Here is a 15,300-nt window from a genome sequence, read left to right as displayed (position 1 = left end):
CCTGAGTTCTGAGATCAAAGGTATATGTCGCCATGGCAAGCTGAGCTGCCCCTTAAAAAGTCATGCTTTGGGACCAGTAAGGTGGCTCATCGGTTCAAAGTGCTTGCTACTCACTAATGCAAATTTAATGATCCAAGTTCAGTCCCTGGTAAAGGTAGAAAGAAAACTAACTCCACAGAGCTGTCTCCTGACCTACACATGCATGCACACACACTAAATGTTAAAAAGTAAGAACAGTAATGAGCTATGTCAGCAATGTTTTGAGCCACATCCTCTCTATAGACCATCATAATTACTCCTAGAAGAGTCTATGAAGTAGGAGAGGTAACTGCCAATATATATATATATATATATATATATATATATATATATATATCTGTATGGACCTCTTGCACACTTAGAACTTCACTGTTCTGATGTGTAGAGAAGACAATGATAATCAAACTAGTCTCATAGAAACTGTTAAGGATGATAATGAGATAAGATGTAGGAAAACAATTTTCCCAATAGCAATGTCGTGTATTGTTATTAGCTGTGAATGTCATCAAAGAAAAGTCTAAACAAAGCATAAGTTTCTTTTAAAAATATCAATGGGGCCAGGACAGAAAGAAGATTCACAATTAGGCTCCAGTGGACTTGCCCTGGAGGAAGCTGCCTAATTCAAAGGAGGCAAACCCTTCAATGAAATCTATTATTTTACCCTGGACCAGGAATTGTTGACTGAAGGCTCTCATCTATAATTGCACTAAACATAACAGATTCCAGGCTAAATAGCTTTCCTACAAAATGCCTTGTCTAATCTGGTTCCCCAGGACACTTCCTGCTCCCCCTGAATCAAGATTAAATTGAGGCTTGGAACCCAGACAATTTTTACTTCCTGAGCTTTCTTTCCATTTAACCAAGCTGGACAAATAAATTATAAGGAAGAGAAAATAAAATTGATACGTGGTGTCCCTGGCTTCCTTTTCCCACAGAGAGGGAAGAACCTGGAATGGGATGAAGAAGGAAGGTGGGAGAAAGGAAGGGAACATCTCGGGTTCCCCACAGGGCATGTGAAGGAGCCAAAGTCTACCACAAAACAGGGGCTGTGTTGCTAGAAATTCCTCCGGGACAGGGGCCCTTCAACCAAGAGCATCGGGCTGCTTCTGCCTTGCTTGGAGCCCCAAAGCTTGATTATCCTGCATACTGTATGTAGTTAGTGCTTACTGATCCTGATAGTCAGGCTTTCACTGACATTCCACAGCTCAGTTTCCCGAGAGATCTCTTTCGCACGCTGGCTGCTAAAGTAATGACTCTACATACGACCAGCAGAAGAGAATTCATCCGACACAGGAAAGTGGACAGTGCTGGAGGAAATGGCCATCTCCGTGAGTGATGCAGTGAGCACATGAAGGGTGGTCACTGGAGTGATAGGTGACTCTCCTATGTCACCTGGTCTCTTCCGGAAGTTTCATACCTGACATCAGGGTTTTCTTAAAAGTCCATGGATCCAGGGAACCCCTACAAGAGGAGCAGCATCATACAATACATCTTTCAGAAAGTAAAAATCATTAGCATGGCCTTAGTACGTTCCAGAGAGGACGAAGATGCAGGTGTGACACCGGGAACTTAGAGTCTAGCTGGCAGCCAGAACACCACCAACCAGGGGTCGCAAGTCTGAGGCTGGTTGCTCCCAAATTGCCCAGGCATCAAGAACACCAATGAAGCCCAGAAACACCTGGAAAGCCCGTGACCAGCTCCTGCTCAGTGACAATCCTGCCTTAAGGTGGGAATGCTCACTTGCAAATGAACTCTCCCTACAGATTTCACCCTTTTGATGATGGCACAAGCTGATTGATTTCAGCATCTCATTTCGATTCACCTTTCGCTCACTAATGTTCTAGCAGGATCCTTACAGATTCTTTTCTTTTGGTTTACAGTGCTTGGTGAAAGGATCCTTTTTTACCTCCACCCCACCCTAAGACCCAGGCCTGGCAATTCATCCCATTGTCCATTCAGTCATTCACCCAACTGAGACCATGGAAACATTAACCTTAAAAGACAAACTAAGTATGAAGGATCAATTAAAGTAATTCTTTCCATAAAAGAGCCAGTTAAGCATCCACGACATCACCTCCACCTTAAACGTGCTCCCTACCTCAACATTATTTAAGCACAAGTCTGAAGATCCTTTTTGATCCACACTGCTAACTTAAATATCTTTCCTACATGCCTTCAATACCCATATCTAGACGACAGTATGGACGAGCTACTGATCTGCTGACCTGATGCCCTGTGACTAGATTGTATAATCAGGGGACTGGAAATAAATAAATAAATAATTCTGAGGCATAACATAGAGCCTGGTTATATGCTCAATGCGTAGGAAGGAAAGAAGGGAAGAAAAAGGGGAGGGGGAGACAGAAAGGAGGGAGGGGGAGGGAAGTAGAGAAAGGGTGGTGGAGGGATAGAGGGAGGTTATATTAAATAGAAAACATAAAACCAAAGCAAGATTTGGAACAAAATAGGAAATAACCCTTTCACCAGGGCAATAAAGCCAGCTTTCATGGGAAAGATGGCAAGTAGGCAGGGCACTAAAGTGTGAACAATGCTTCCAAGATTTGCGAAGATCAAAGATTTGGAGGGAGCGTGATGCACAGAGCATCCCCTTTCCTCACCCACTGACCTTCTCTGCCTCATCTGCCTCCCCAGGGGCAGTACTTTTATCAAGGCTCTTCTCCCTTTGATAAGGCATTCGATGATTCCTTGGTATCTAACCCAAGGCAGATTAGCCTGCACGGAAAAGGTATACTGTTATTGTCAGCATTTTCCCCCAACTCCCCTCTGACTCCCAGAAGCCGACCTCTAGTGGCCTGTGTCCTTCAGCTAGGCCCTATGCCCAAGGGTCCTACAACCTCTCCCAACAGTACCACCAGCCAAGGATCAAGCATTCAAAACATACAAATCTGTGGGCGACAGTCCACATCCAAATCATAATACCTTGTGTCATTCCCTTTATCTGTTGTGTACAAGGTCTTCTTCCTCCTCTGGAACCCTTGTTTGAATGGCTGCACGATTTCATTTTCTAATAACCCATGTCCTTTTTCTCTTATGAGGTCTCCACTAGGAATCCACAGTGTGCACTAACAGGTCAGGTCTTGCTGTCACAGGGACAGTAGCTTGGACAGAGATTATGTATGTTGGAAATCCAGTCTACTGAAACATCACTCTTAGGATAACCCCAGAGCTCTGTTCTTCAAACAGACACTTCGTTATATAGCTTCTAGAAGAAGGGATGCTTAAGGTATATTTAAGATTTAATCCCATGACAGGAGCAAAACTGCAATAGTCATTTAGATTTAAGAAACCACTGGCTTTATCTATGGTGGCAAATAAAACCTCCCACTGTCCATTCTGATGTGTTCCTGCCCAATGGGGTGAGGATTTAGTACAACAATGTGCTATGTATTTTAAAATTTGAGGATAAAGGAACTGAAATGTTTCCACCATAAAGAAGGAGCATTTGAAGAGCTAAATACGTTTAATCTGGTTTCAACATTACACAATGCATCAGTGTACCAAGATCATGGAGCCTTATATATGCGCAATTTTTATGTTTTATGTTTCAGTCAAAACATATTTCAGTTTACAGATACTACCTATTTCCTTGTTCTATTGACTGAAATAAGGCTCTGGCTATTTTCAGCTCTTCTATGCAGCCAGATTAACAATGCCATTAACTGTGTAGCCTTGCCCTTTGTGGTGAGTATATCATTTTCAATGCCTTTGCCCTCTTTCCTGTCATCCTGGGGTTTCCTCACAGTTGCCAGCCCTCCACGCTCTGCCCCTCTTCAAACCTCATTAATAATAGTCTCCACACCAAACCATAAAAGACATTTTGAGGGACAGAGTGACCTTGTTGCACACAACAGGCTGTAGGGCGTGGAGAATCCATCACCTAACCTTTCCCAGCCTCTGTTCCTCCATGTCCCACTGTTGGATGTCTTAGCTTGACAGTGAACGCTTTCCAATGGGAAACTGTAGCAGGACTTTTTTCCCATCCTTTGGTCCCTATTGTATGTTCAGCTGCAATGTAGCTTGCTGCTAATCAAAGACAGGGACTCTCATCCACAAACAAACACAGTATTGTGGCCTTCCCCCAAGGCTGAAATACAGCAGCCCTACAATTGAGTCAGGTGATAACCGGAGAGAGGATCAGACAGCAGCTTCTACACATGCTCTTGCCATCAGCCCCAGATGAGTCCTCTCAACACAGTCATGGTGAAGCCACCGTTCCAGGCAAATGGATACTTGTGAAAACAACTAGAAATGAAACTGTATGCAATAATATGCAATTAGGGAAGTCTCAGCTAACAGCAACATTCATTATCCAGTACTGTGTTCTACAAATCTTAATGAGATAGAAATAAATTAACAGTGTGAGAGCTTATTATTAGATCTGGCTATGAAGCAGAAGGCAATATTGAACTAAAATACTTCAAATATCTGCCATTGAATGGGGGATGGGAGAAGAGGAGTGTGGTGTAGAATGTCTTTATGTTAGATGAACTTACACTATAATGCCAATTCTGTACCCTATCGCCTTCTACGGATCGGCCAACCTGAGATTCAGCTCCTTTATTTGGGTGGGTGGAGGTAGCCTTTATCCCAAAGAGTTATGGGAAGAATTTAGCCCAGAACTTAATGTAAAGATCTAATAACATGCTACCCACTATAGAAAAATCACTCAGTAAATACTACCTGTTATTGCTGCTGCTAAACAGGGCTCAAAAAAGAAGAAAGATAGAAAGTAAGAAGAAAAATAAGTCAAGGTGGTAAGAATTACCTGGTGGTAAGGGACAAGATCCACTCCTGCCCTAGCCATGCCAAGGAGCAATGCTTCAAAAGTAGGGGTGGGCCCTACATCTCAACTGCTTACCACATGTCTTTTGAGCACATCAAGGAAAGAAAGATTGGCAATGGCCAAGGTAAAGACCAGAGACAATTGTCTTTATCCAATAGCAGGAGGCTGGTCTCTGGGTGAGTATACCAGATACTATAACTGTTCTTTAAGCACAGTGGATAATTCAGGAGAAAAAAATCTAGAAACCAAGAAAATAAGTACCCTTCCTTGCCACAGTTTTCAGCTTGAGTAACCAGAGATGCTGAATGGGGAAGACAGAAGCTACATCGAGGGTTGATCATATGTCATCCAATAGCAAGTGTGGACTGAGTATCAATTTCATTGTAGTTTCAAGCAGTGAGATATTGAAAGTTGTGCACACATGCTGCTAAGCATGTAGTAGACAAAACTAAATGTAGCTTTCAAATCCATAACCATTGGGACACACACTTAGTAGAGTGACTTCCTTACATACAATTATCTAGCATCCAACACAATCTAACAACTGAAGTTGCCTCATGGAGAAACCTCCAAATGGAAATAATTCCAGTTAGGTGCTGTTTCATGGGATATATTCTAAGATCTGTGAATTTGCTTTAGGAAATACCAAGTCATATTTCTACACTCTGTCTTTCTAGTGAATACCTTGATTGACTCAGTTACATGTGGTCCTCCTTCCTAGGTTTTCTGTCCTCTTCATTTCTGTGAAAGTCAAGTGTACCTGATAAACCAATCTCATCCTTTCTCCGCCTACATCTTGAGAAAACTTTACTACTTGTCTTTAAAACCTTCCTAAGATGTGTATGCTTCCTAAGTCTCCAATCTCAAAGATTCTAGGCTCCTTTTAAGGTTTAAAAAATTCTCCAACACAACTGCCACCTTATGATGCAGACTACATACAAATATTTTAATATTCTCAACAAAGAGAGTTGTCATGGCAAGAGGTATCTAGAGCCACGAGATTGGAAAAGTGAGCAAAACAAGTCAGCCCCAGAGAAGTTTCCCAACAAAAACGGACACAGCAGACCAACCCAGAGGACACAATGGCACACACCAGGTCACATGTCTGACATGGAAGAGTCTTTGAGACTTTTTAAATGGAATTTTTCTGAGGTCTGAAGTTCCTTTCTGCAGGCTTAAGCTGTGCACTCTCCCATTCTTGGATGTTCCCCTTAGCCCTCTGCTAAAATTCACTTTCCTTCACTCCCCCCCCCCCTTTCTTTCTTTCTTTTCTCTCTCTTTTTTTTTTTTTTTTTTTTTTTTTTTTTTTTGTCGTCTTTTGTGCAGCCTTTGAAGTCAATGGCTCCCATTTAGCCTCTTGCAGGAGAATGAATCATTAGAAACCCACAGAGCCAGCCTGCACTGTCTGTTTAAGAAGAAATTGGTAAAAATCCACATCTACCCATTTATTCTGTTGAGCTTTTTTTTTTTTTTTTTAATCTACATCTCCAAACCAAATTCATTCATGATAGCCTTGAAGTGCATCTTCAAATCCCCGGATATCACATATCAGAAGGGAAACTATCATTTCCTCACCATGGGCACTCTACTTAAAAAGGGTGAAACCACTTGGGGCCTAAAGTTGGTGGGAATCCTAATACTGGCATCGACAAGAAAGGCGTTTGACTTTTACCCCTCGTCTGTGATCAACAATGTGTTTGTCAAATCCCAATTTGATCCAACTCACTTTCAACTAGAGCCAATTGTACATTACTCACTCCAAATAATAACAGAGCAAATAAATAACTCCCCCGAAGGCTGCCAAGTCCTGGAGCGACAGGCATCAAAGAGGTCTGCTGCCCTTGGAGCCCACCCACCTGCAGTGAGCTAGACCCACCCTGGAACCATGGAGCGGCTCAGAAGTTTCCCAGGCTCCAGGAACCAGATGAGGAATTAGATGAGTCCTGGGAGGGACCATGCAGCTGCGTCTTCCCTAAGGAGACACTGTCTCTTGACTACACGCAAAGGGTCCTTCCGGTGAAAAATGGAACACACTGTTTATGCATCTTGGCCGTGGATTGGTACATGCTAATTCTTCAAGATTGTTTAGTCCCATCTAAACAAGCTATCCTGGGCCAAGGCAGAGACTCTTCTTTGTTTACTTGCGTTTTTTTCTATTTCCATCATTTTAATAAGAATGCATAGCTTACTAAGCATTTTTTTTGTGATTTCAATTTAACCATATCAAGCTAAACAAATTGAATTTCCATCCCAATTAGCTCATTTGGTGAAAAGAAATGTACATGTTAATGGGTATATACCTATTAAAACATTGCATGAGTCAGTTACAGTGTTGACAGAAATGAAGGGCACACAATTACGCACGTAACTATTTTGAAGTTATACCAGAAAAACTGTAAAAGTTTATCAGAGTGATAATACATGATATACATTCAAAATATAAGTTTTTTATAAAATTTTATTAACCTGTACCATGAACATGTTTTTCTAGAACAGGAAAAACATGTTTCTTTAGGTAAATCTGCTTTCCTAGTAAGAAATACGGTGAAAAATTACTTCATATGATTTAAATTGATCAATTTACAGGTTTAACCTACATTGGGCTCTACCTGATGTTTCCCATGTTCTCAGATATTAAATATCTCAATAATTAAATATCTAGGAAACTGGGAAAGAAAAGAGGAAGAGGAAACAGAATTTATGGTATCCTTCCAAGATCTGAACATGCATTTTGATTTGAAATTAATGAATTACCGACCATCTTCCCTGTAGAATCAGCAGGCTTCCTCATTCGAAGTGCTTCATGCCTCTAAAGGAATACAGTGACGAACTATATACAAAGTTTGAGTCATTTGTTTTACGGCAGGTTATTTGTTTTGTTTTTAAGAAAGAATGTGTAGGGTGCTTTTATTTTTAAGCCAACAATTCTAATCATGGCTAATAGGGCACACTTGGTCAGCTGTCCACTATACTCTCACATACAGACACTATATGTTAAAGAATGTGTTTTGCAATCAGAAGCAAAGCCCTGTGACTACATAGCAATGTCCACTCTCAGCACCTGAGGTAGGCTATGATGAAATCATTGTTCTAAGTCTTTGGGTAATTTCCATTTGTTTTATACTAAAGGGTAAGCATTATTACCAAACTACATTCCCTATTGATTTAAATCTGGACTGTCTTTTCTCAGAGCATCCCCCGAAGTCTCTTGGGGTGTCACACAGAAAGATGATTTCTGCCCTCTTCTCTTATGACACAGGGGAGAACAGGGGAACAATGTGACGGATGCCCAAACCCAGATGAGAATAATGCTAAGAAAGCCTCCTATTCTATAAACTTTCAATAATGAGGGCAAAGTGGAGCAAACACCTGTAGTAAGTTTTAAATTAAAATCTGGGAGACAACACTTTTCTTTCTCTGCAGAGGAAGACTCCAACAGAAGCAGAGGCCAGGAGAACCCCTGTGCAGGGGCCCAGGCTACTTGGACTACATAGGAGCTTCAGCTGAGTCAATAGCGGATCATGCAACATCTTTTGAGGAGCAATCAAATGCTGGAAGTATCTGGACACAAAGAGACAGACACAAGCACATTGTGCATGCCACAAGAAGGATTCCCCCAAGACTCCTCATGATGCTTATGAAGCTATCCATGGCATGTGTAGAAAGTTATGACAAAAGAACAGTTTGTCACACAAACCTAGATGCCACCCGGAAGTCCTTGAACATGTACGGCTCCTAGGGAGACTGGGGCATCAGAACCTTCATTCTGGAGAAATCTTTGGGCAACTAGCTTGACCATGAAAGTCAAAGTGGCAGAGGTGCTGTGCCGAAGACTCTACAAACCTAAATGTGGTGAAAAGAACCAATTGAAAGTAGAGTCCCTTTCTTTCCAGACTCTGAAGGAGGAGCTAGGACACCGCTTTTAATAAAAGACGCCATGCCCACTTCACTTTAGCCTTTTTTGGGGACTGTCTTCTCACTTCTTTTTAAAACTGTGACTCAGATTTCCTTTTCTTACTTCCTATCACACAGCTTTCCTCCTCCTCGCTTCACTGGGTCAAACTTACCTTCTGGCATCTTAAGCAATCTCTAGGTACCCTGTGAAAACGACAGAGACATACAGCAGCACGAGAGGGACTTGGGAGAGATGGGATTTGCTTACGTGGGCTTTAGTATTATGAGCTTGCCTTTAGCAGGATGGTTTACAGTTTGGAAGTGGTAAACCCACCCAGGAAGCAGAGTGCATCGCCAACATTCCCAGCCCTGAGCTTAAAGAAGAAAACAAAACAAAAACAAACAAAAGCAGCATCCCCAAGTCTGAAAAAGCCTGGTAACACATTCCGCAGCACATACTGGACAATGTACAGGACAGTAGTGAACTGCCCCAGCCCCTCAACCCATTCCTTCACTCGTTCAACTGTGCTGGACCCTTCCACAGAAAGGACTTGAATTGGGTTATACCTCTGGCTAATGCCAATCTTTGCAGGCTCCACGTTCAACTGGGGGTCCCCTGTATGAAAAATGATCTCCAAAACCTGATGGGGAAATCAGTGTCTTAGGAGAGCTCAGTTGCCAAATCTCCAAGGCCTTAGCATGCTCGGTGTTTGAACTGCATTTAGTGAGGAGAGACAATGACTGAGGCAAATAAAGGGGAGTATTCTTGGAAGAATCAGAAAGTGTCATGTAGGGAGTATCGGAGAACAGGACATGAAAGATGAGAAGAGGGAGAGCCATCAGGAGGAGGATCTGCATCTGATGTTGTCTATTTCCAGACTCCCCATCATAGACCCTGGTTATATGAGTCTACCTCTCAAGGCAGAAACTCTGGAGATGTCCCCCAGGCATCAGGATGCTCACACACCAAATTAATCCAGAGAACGCTGAAGACAAGGACTGTTCTGGGTTACTTGAATATAGATATAGATATATAGATATATATCTCAGGTTTCTTTTGAGGGGCTAACGGGAGGTAAATTCAATTAATTAAACAAAAAGAGAGATGGTCATGTGTGATAGAGGGGGGGAAAAGATCGAAACTAGGGAGTTGAAGATATTTGTTCCGTTGCAGATACAATCTTGAAAGGTGCCTTCTCTAAGCACACCCTACTCGGCCTACACGAAGAAATTGTTACAGAAACATAGGGGAAGTGTAAAATTTTGACATTCTGAGAATCGAAGGCCACATAGCTAGATTCCAGTGTGATGAAAATAATACATTGAGCGTGTTGTAGAAGAGCAGGAAATTCTAGAAGTAATCAAGAGTCCGAACCAAGCAATGTGAAGGACAAAGAAGGGTGGAGCGAGGTGAGGACTGGGCCTGCAGGTCTACACATCCCCTGAAACGAGAGCAGTAAAGTGAGATTGCAAGGCATTTCCTCTGGAAGCCTGGGGGTCTCAGCAGCAAATCATGTTTGTTGTGAGGCAAGGTGAATGAGTCAAGGACATCCTGGGATTAGATCAGCATTTGGGGCGTTTAGAGGCAGAGGGGAGAAGGGAGGAGCAGAGGAGAGAAGAGAGAGCAGATTTTAAAGTAAATGTCCACATTTGGAAACCGAGGTTGAGAAGTCAAAGAGAAGGTGAGGAGGTAAGTATCCAAGGAGGTTGGGGGAAAAGCTGGGTACTGATGCCGCGTGGGGATCAGAGGGGCGGACGGTGGGAAGAGGGCAGGACTAGCAGGCAACGCTGGTATGCGCTAAGCAAAGGAAGAAAGGTGAATTGCCCCTGGATGAAATCACCTATGGCTTTTAAGACATTGTCTTCTCCAGAGTCAAGTGGAAGCAAATGAACCGTGGTTGCTTGGAATCTGTTTTGATGAATTTCCTAATAAAGCGTCTCACAACTCAACACTGCTTAGCAAACAGGTGTGTGAACAAAAGGCTAGAGCATTGGAATTTGTGGTTTGATGCTTACTACCAGAAAGTATCAAAGCTAGAGCCAGAGGGTCAGTTACCAGGACTAGTGTTGTTCAAAATTAATAGTAAGCAGTCAATTTTTGCTGTTATTGTTATATCTGTGGAGTTTAAGAGTCTAAGAATTCTACTCTTAGGAAACCCCTAAACCTCCTTGAATAGTGTTTGTTCACAGTTACCCTTTTAACCAAAAGTACCTCACATTGTCATAAAAGGGGTGTTGTAGTTATTGATCTAGAAAGTTTGTTAACAATAGCATGTAAACTGCTGTCTACGAGTCTGGCTTGTAAGGTATAGACAGAAAAAGCGGCCCAACAAACACCAAGGCTTCCCAGGGAAAAGCCAAGGCCCGAATTCTCCTCTAGCTAATTGACCCTGGGCGGAAAGAGCAGGCCCAGCTCTCAAAGAAGAGTTCCATTTCCACAGGCTCCTTCACCCTCACTCCCAGGATGGAAGTGTGGCCTATGCCAGAGGACAGGAAAGTGTTTCCATTCCTTCTCTGGACAGACCTCCAGATGAGAGACCATTCCTCGTCCTGCACAGCTTTACCTGCAAAGCCTGGGTCAGAGGCAGCACAGGGCTCTTCCCTGTTGTATAATCCAGTGTAAACCAGACTGCATGGTAGGTAAGTCAGGGGAACTCAGTATGGAGCACACTTGCTGTCCCATTGCTCTAGGAAGTCTCAATTGGGCCTTACCATCAGTACAAGGGTCAAGGACAAGTCCCTTGTCACCATGCGGCTATATTAAGAAATAAGCATTTGGCAAACTGTCACTTATAACCTTAAATCTGACTGCAGCCTACCGTTAGCATCACACCATCTCATACGAGTCAGGCAAACTCAGTGTCCCAAAGAGCGCACTGAGGACTAATAAAACCCCCACACCACAAATGCAGAGTGGGAATGAGTAGGAATGCCACCAAGATGAGAAATCAAGGGTATCTCCAAGAGAAAATATAAACCTAACATTTTGCTTTCTAAGGCAAAGTTTGTTGATATAAGCAAAGTATTCAGGGGTCCTGTGTAATTTTCAGTGACGAGGTTCTGTGAAAATACACAGCAGATCATTGGATTGAAAAAAAAAATTAAGAAAAAAAAGAAAGAAAAGAAACATGCAAACTGCCAGGCAGTGATGGCGCACGCCTTTAATCCCAGCCCTCTGGAGGCAGAGGCAGGCGGATCTCCGTAAATTTGAGGACAGATTGGTCTACAGAGCGAGATCCAGTACATCTAAGGCTACACACACAGAAAATGTGTCTCAAAATAAATAAATAAATAAAATCAAAACAAAAAGAGAGAGAGAGAGAGACATGAAAATGAAAACTACCACTAAATGAGTTTGGTCCCAGTGTTATAAAAGTGGGTCCAGGAAAACAATTACATATTATATAGGATATATAACATATATACATAACACACAATAAATTTGCAGTCAAATATATTCTATACTCAGACTGTATGATATATCACTTAGCAGTCAGATGGTTAAAACATCATTTGAGAACATAAAGGGTTTGAGCCACTAACAAACAGCTTGACTTCAGAATCTAGAGGGGCTACGTTTGTGTATTGGCAGGGTGGGCTGAGGAAGGCGGTGCATATTCAGGGAGTTCCCCAAGGAGAAAGCTATCTTGACCCAGGCCTGTGAACAGCAGGAGACGAGTACCTTCTTCTAAAGACTGAAATTCTAATCGGAGAACTTACATTTTAAAGTTTCTTATAGTTCAAAAATAATAATACTGTGTTTTTAAAAATTTTTTACTTTAAATTTAAATTTTTAGATTTAACAATCCCTCTTCTAATTTCGATGACAAACAACCATTGTTGGAAGTCTGAAAAAGCTCAGGCCCCAAAGTGGAGTGGGGGATAATACTCATCCTAATCTCCCTCGAATTTAACTGGACTTAAGTGTTTCTAACGACTTGGCCTTGAAGGGGATGTAACGAATCTGGAAAGCACCAGCCTTGTGTTCTGTTTCATTCTCATCACCTTTCAATATTCCCAGAGAACAATCCACTCCCAGACGATCAAAGGGATAACGTGGGCTCCGCGGTTTTCATCAGGTTCCACAATTGCTCCATTATGTTGTTACTTTAAAAGCTTTTCTTTGGTAGTTCCTGAAGTGCCACCCAGGCCCTTTCCTCCAACATGTGCACACGTGCGCGCGCGCACACACACACACACACACACACACACACACACACTTATACACTTTCTTAAGCAACTGGAGGGAAAACAACAGCAAAAACCTAGCAGTCCCGGGAGGAAAGATGCTGAACTTTCTTACTTTGTTCTCCCCGAAAGTGTGCATTCACCGCCTCCTTCAGGAGCCACCCACTCTTTTTCATAACCTCAGTCTGCCCTACACTTCTAAAGCCCCTGTTAAAGCAGAGACAGGAATGAGATAGCTCTCTGTCTGTAAACCAAAAGTGTGCTCTTTTATTTATGCATCGCATCACATTCCACAGAAGTGTGCGCTATTGCACACGCATGTGTAAGAGGAGAGGTGTTGTATGCACAAAGAAAGTGATGCGTTCATCTCAAAATATATTAGGATAACTTAATTGATGTAATAAATACCCAGAAATTCTGGGTGTTTGCCAAACTAGTCTTTACCACTCCCCTGGTTTATTTGGGAGCAATGAGACATGTAAGTGCTTATGTGCCGGCCTGTTAGCATAATTGGCACTCCAAGAAAAGGTAGATTTCAAAGCGTGTCTTTGGAACTTTGGAGGGAACTGTTTCTAGAACCATTCCTGAGCTGGCAGGCAGGATAGGGAGTATATCTTGGAGAGATGTTTTTTTTCTGTCAGCAGGCCCAGGAGGGGCAGGCCGCCGCGCATGTACCACACCTAGAGAGGCAGCAGCTGGCAGTTGGCAAGCTCTGGGGCAACCTGAGAAGCGAGGTAGGAAAAAGCTGCCTGAAGGAGCACCCTTCCTTGTCTTTCTTGCCTGCTGGGCCAGACACACCCACCGAAGCTCCAGGTTTTACAAAGAGCAGGAATGCGTCCTCTCCCGCGCTTTGCATGCTCCAGCAGGTAACAGGAATGCGGTCCCCGTGCACTCCCCACAACACAAAAGCTGCTTTCCTTTCTCTCATCCGAACACACACTAACTGACCAAACTCGTCCCCCCCAAATTTCCCATGGTTGGTCTGCCTTCTAGAGCAAGTCCCTTTCGAAAAGCAGTCCTATTAGCAGACTCCAGGCAGCTTCTTTGCCTCCCGAACCCCCATGGACTACGGACGGCCAGGAAAGTGGCCTGGGGTTAGGCACACTTCACCAGAGACCCTTTGGAGAAATCCACGGGGTGCCTTGCACTTACTTTGGCTTGCAGACGTCCTTGCCGACTAGCAGGCTGTCTTTGTTGCACAGTGCGGGGCGAGGTTTCTGCAGCGGACTCCAGGTACTGCTGGCTGCTGCTCCTGCCTGGGCGGCTGCGCTCTCCCCCCCTTCTGGATGGATGACTCAGTGCTTCCTTTCTTCCCCTCTCTCCACTTTGGATTTTCTTATGCTCTGAGGCTTCCTTGGCGGGATTTTTGGACGGGAAGGCGGGGAACCTGATCCTGCCTTGACTCAATTACACCCTGCCAGGGAGGGAAATGGAGAATGGGAGGGTTAAAAGGAGCCGGCTGAGAGAAGGAGGCTGCGCGAGGGAGGGGGTGTGCTTTGCCCCCGAAATCTGATTGGGAAGCTTATGAAAAGCAGGCTACTCTGGGGGCAGTCTTCCCCCAAACGGATTTGCACGGAAAGACGAGGGGATATAAAACTGTTTGTTCTTAGCACACACCGCGCACGGTATTTGTTTCACAAACTCCCAAACACCATCGTTTTTTTTTTTTTTCCTCTCATGGGTCCATACCTCGGCTAATCGAGTCAGATACTGGAAAACTGATGGCATTTTAGACTACAGTTTTGATTCAACGCTTTTTTTTTTCCTCCCTTTTTTTAAACATGATATTCGAGGGTAGGGGGAGCTATGTGCAAATGCAGTTGCCTCTTGCTCTGCACCCCCCCCCCAAAGGCCTTCCCTGCAGGGAGTCCAGCTAACTTCAGCTGCCAGTTGCAGCCCACCTGCAGTCACAAACCTGCAAAGTACTTCTCCCGGGTTGTCACTGGGAGTGACAGATCTCTGAAAATTCCCAATTAAATGTCACTTTCCTTTAGGGGATTGTTCCTTTTTTTGGCTTCTTTGGTGCCTCCAGAGACCTACTCTGTGACACGCTTTTGGCAAAGAACATGGGGGAATAATCAGTGTGGCTCCAGCTCTGGGGTTTGTAATGCTCAGAGAGTGGACTTCCCAGCTTTCTGAGACCTTTGAACCAAGGAGAGGATAAAGCGACATCTGTGTTGAGTCTCACGTAGAAACTTGATGCAAAACGATGAAGGAGTAAAACTCAAACATACCCAAACATGTTCAGATTGTAAAATGGCCTCTGATCTCACCATTCTGACCTTACACCTCTTCGGCTCAATTAATCAGTAAGTCTCATGGATTCCCATGACCTTTGGAGCCCTCATTTCTCAGGACCACTCCATTCATGAGTT

At 43.4% G+C, this 15,300-nt stretch overlaps 1 protein-coding gene across 1 annotated transcript in view; it reads right to left on the bottom strand.

Annotated features, from left to right (window-relative positions):
• Positions 1-14,390, bottom strand: part of Ptn (pleiotrophin) — a 77,687-nt gene extending 63,297 nt beyond the window's left edge. The window contains exon 1 of the mRNA XM_051174675.1: positions 14,078-14,390. The gene's annotated coding sequence lies outside the window, so the exon portion shown is untranslated. The remainder of the gene's footprint in view (positions 1-14,077) is intronic.
• Between the last annotated feature and the right edge of the window lie 910 nt (positions 14,391-15,300).

This window comes from Phodopus roborovskii, unplaced genomic scaffold, assembly GCF_943737965.1.
Source record: "Phodopus roborovskii unplaced genomic scaffold, PHOROB, whole genome shotgun sequence".
Lineage (NCBI taxonomy): Eukaryota > Metazoa > Chordata > Mammalia > Rodentia > Cricetidae > Phodopus > Phodopus roborovskii.
The sequence above is the reverse complement of the archived record's forward strand: the minus strand, read 5'-3'. Positions and strand labels throughout refer to the sequence as shown.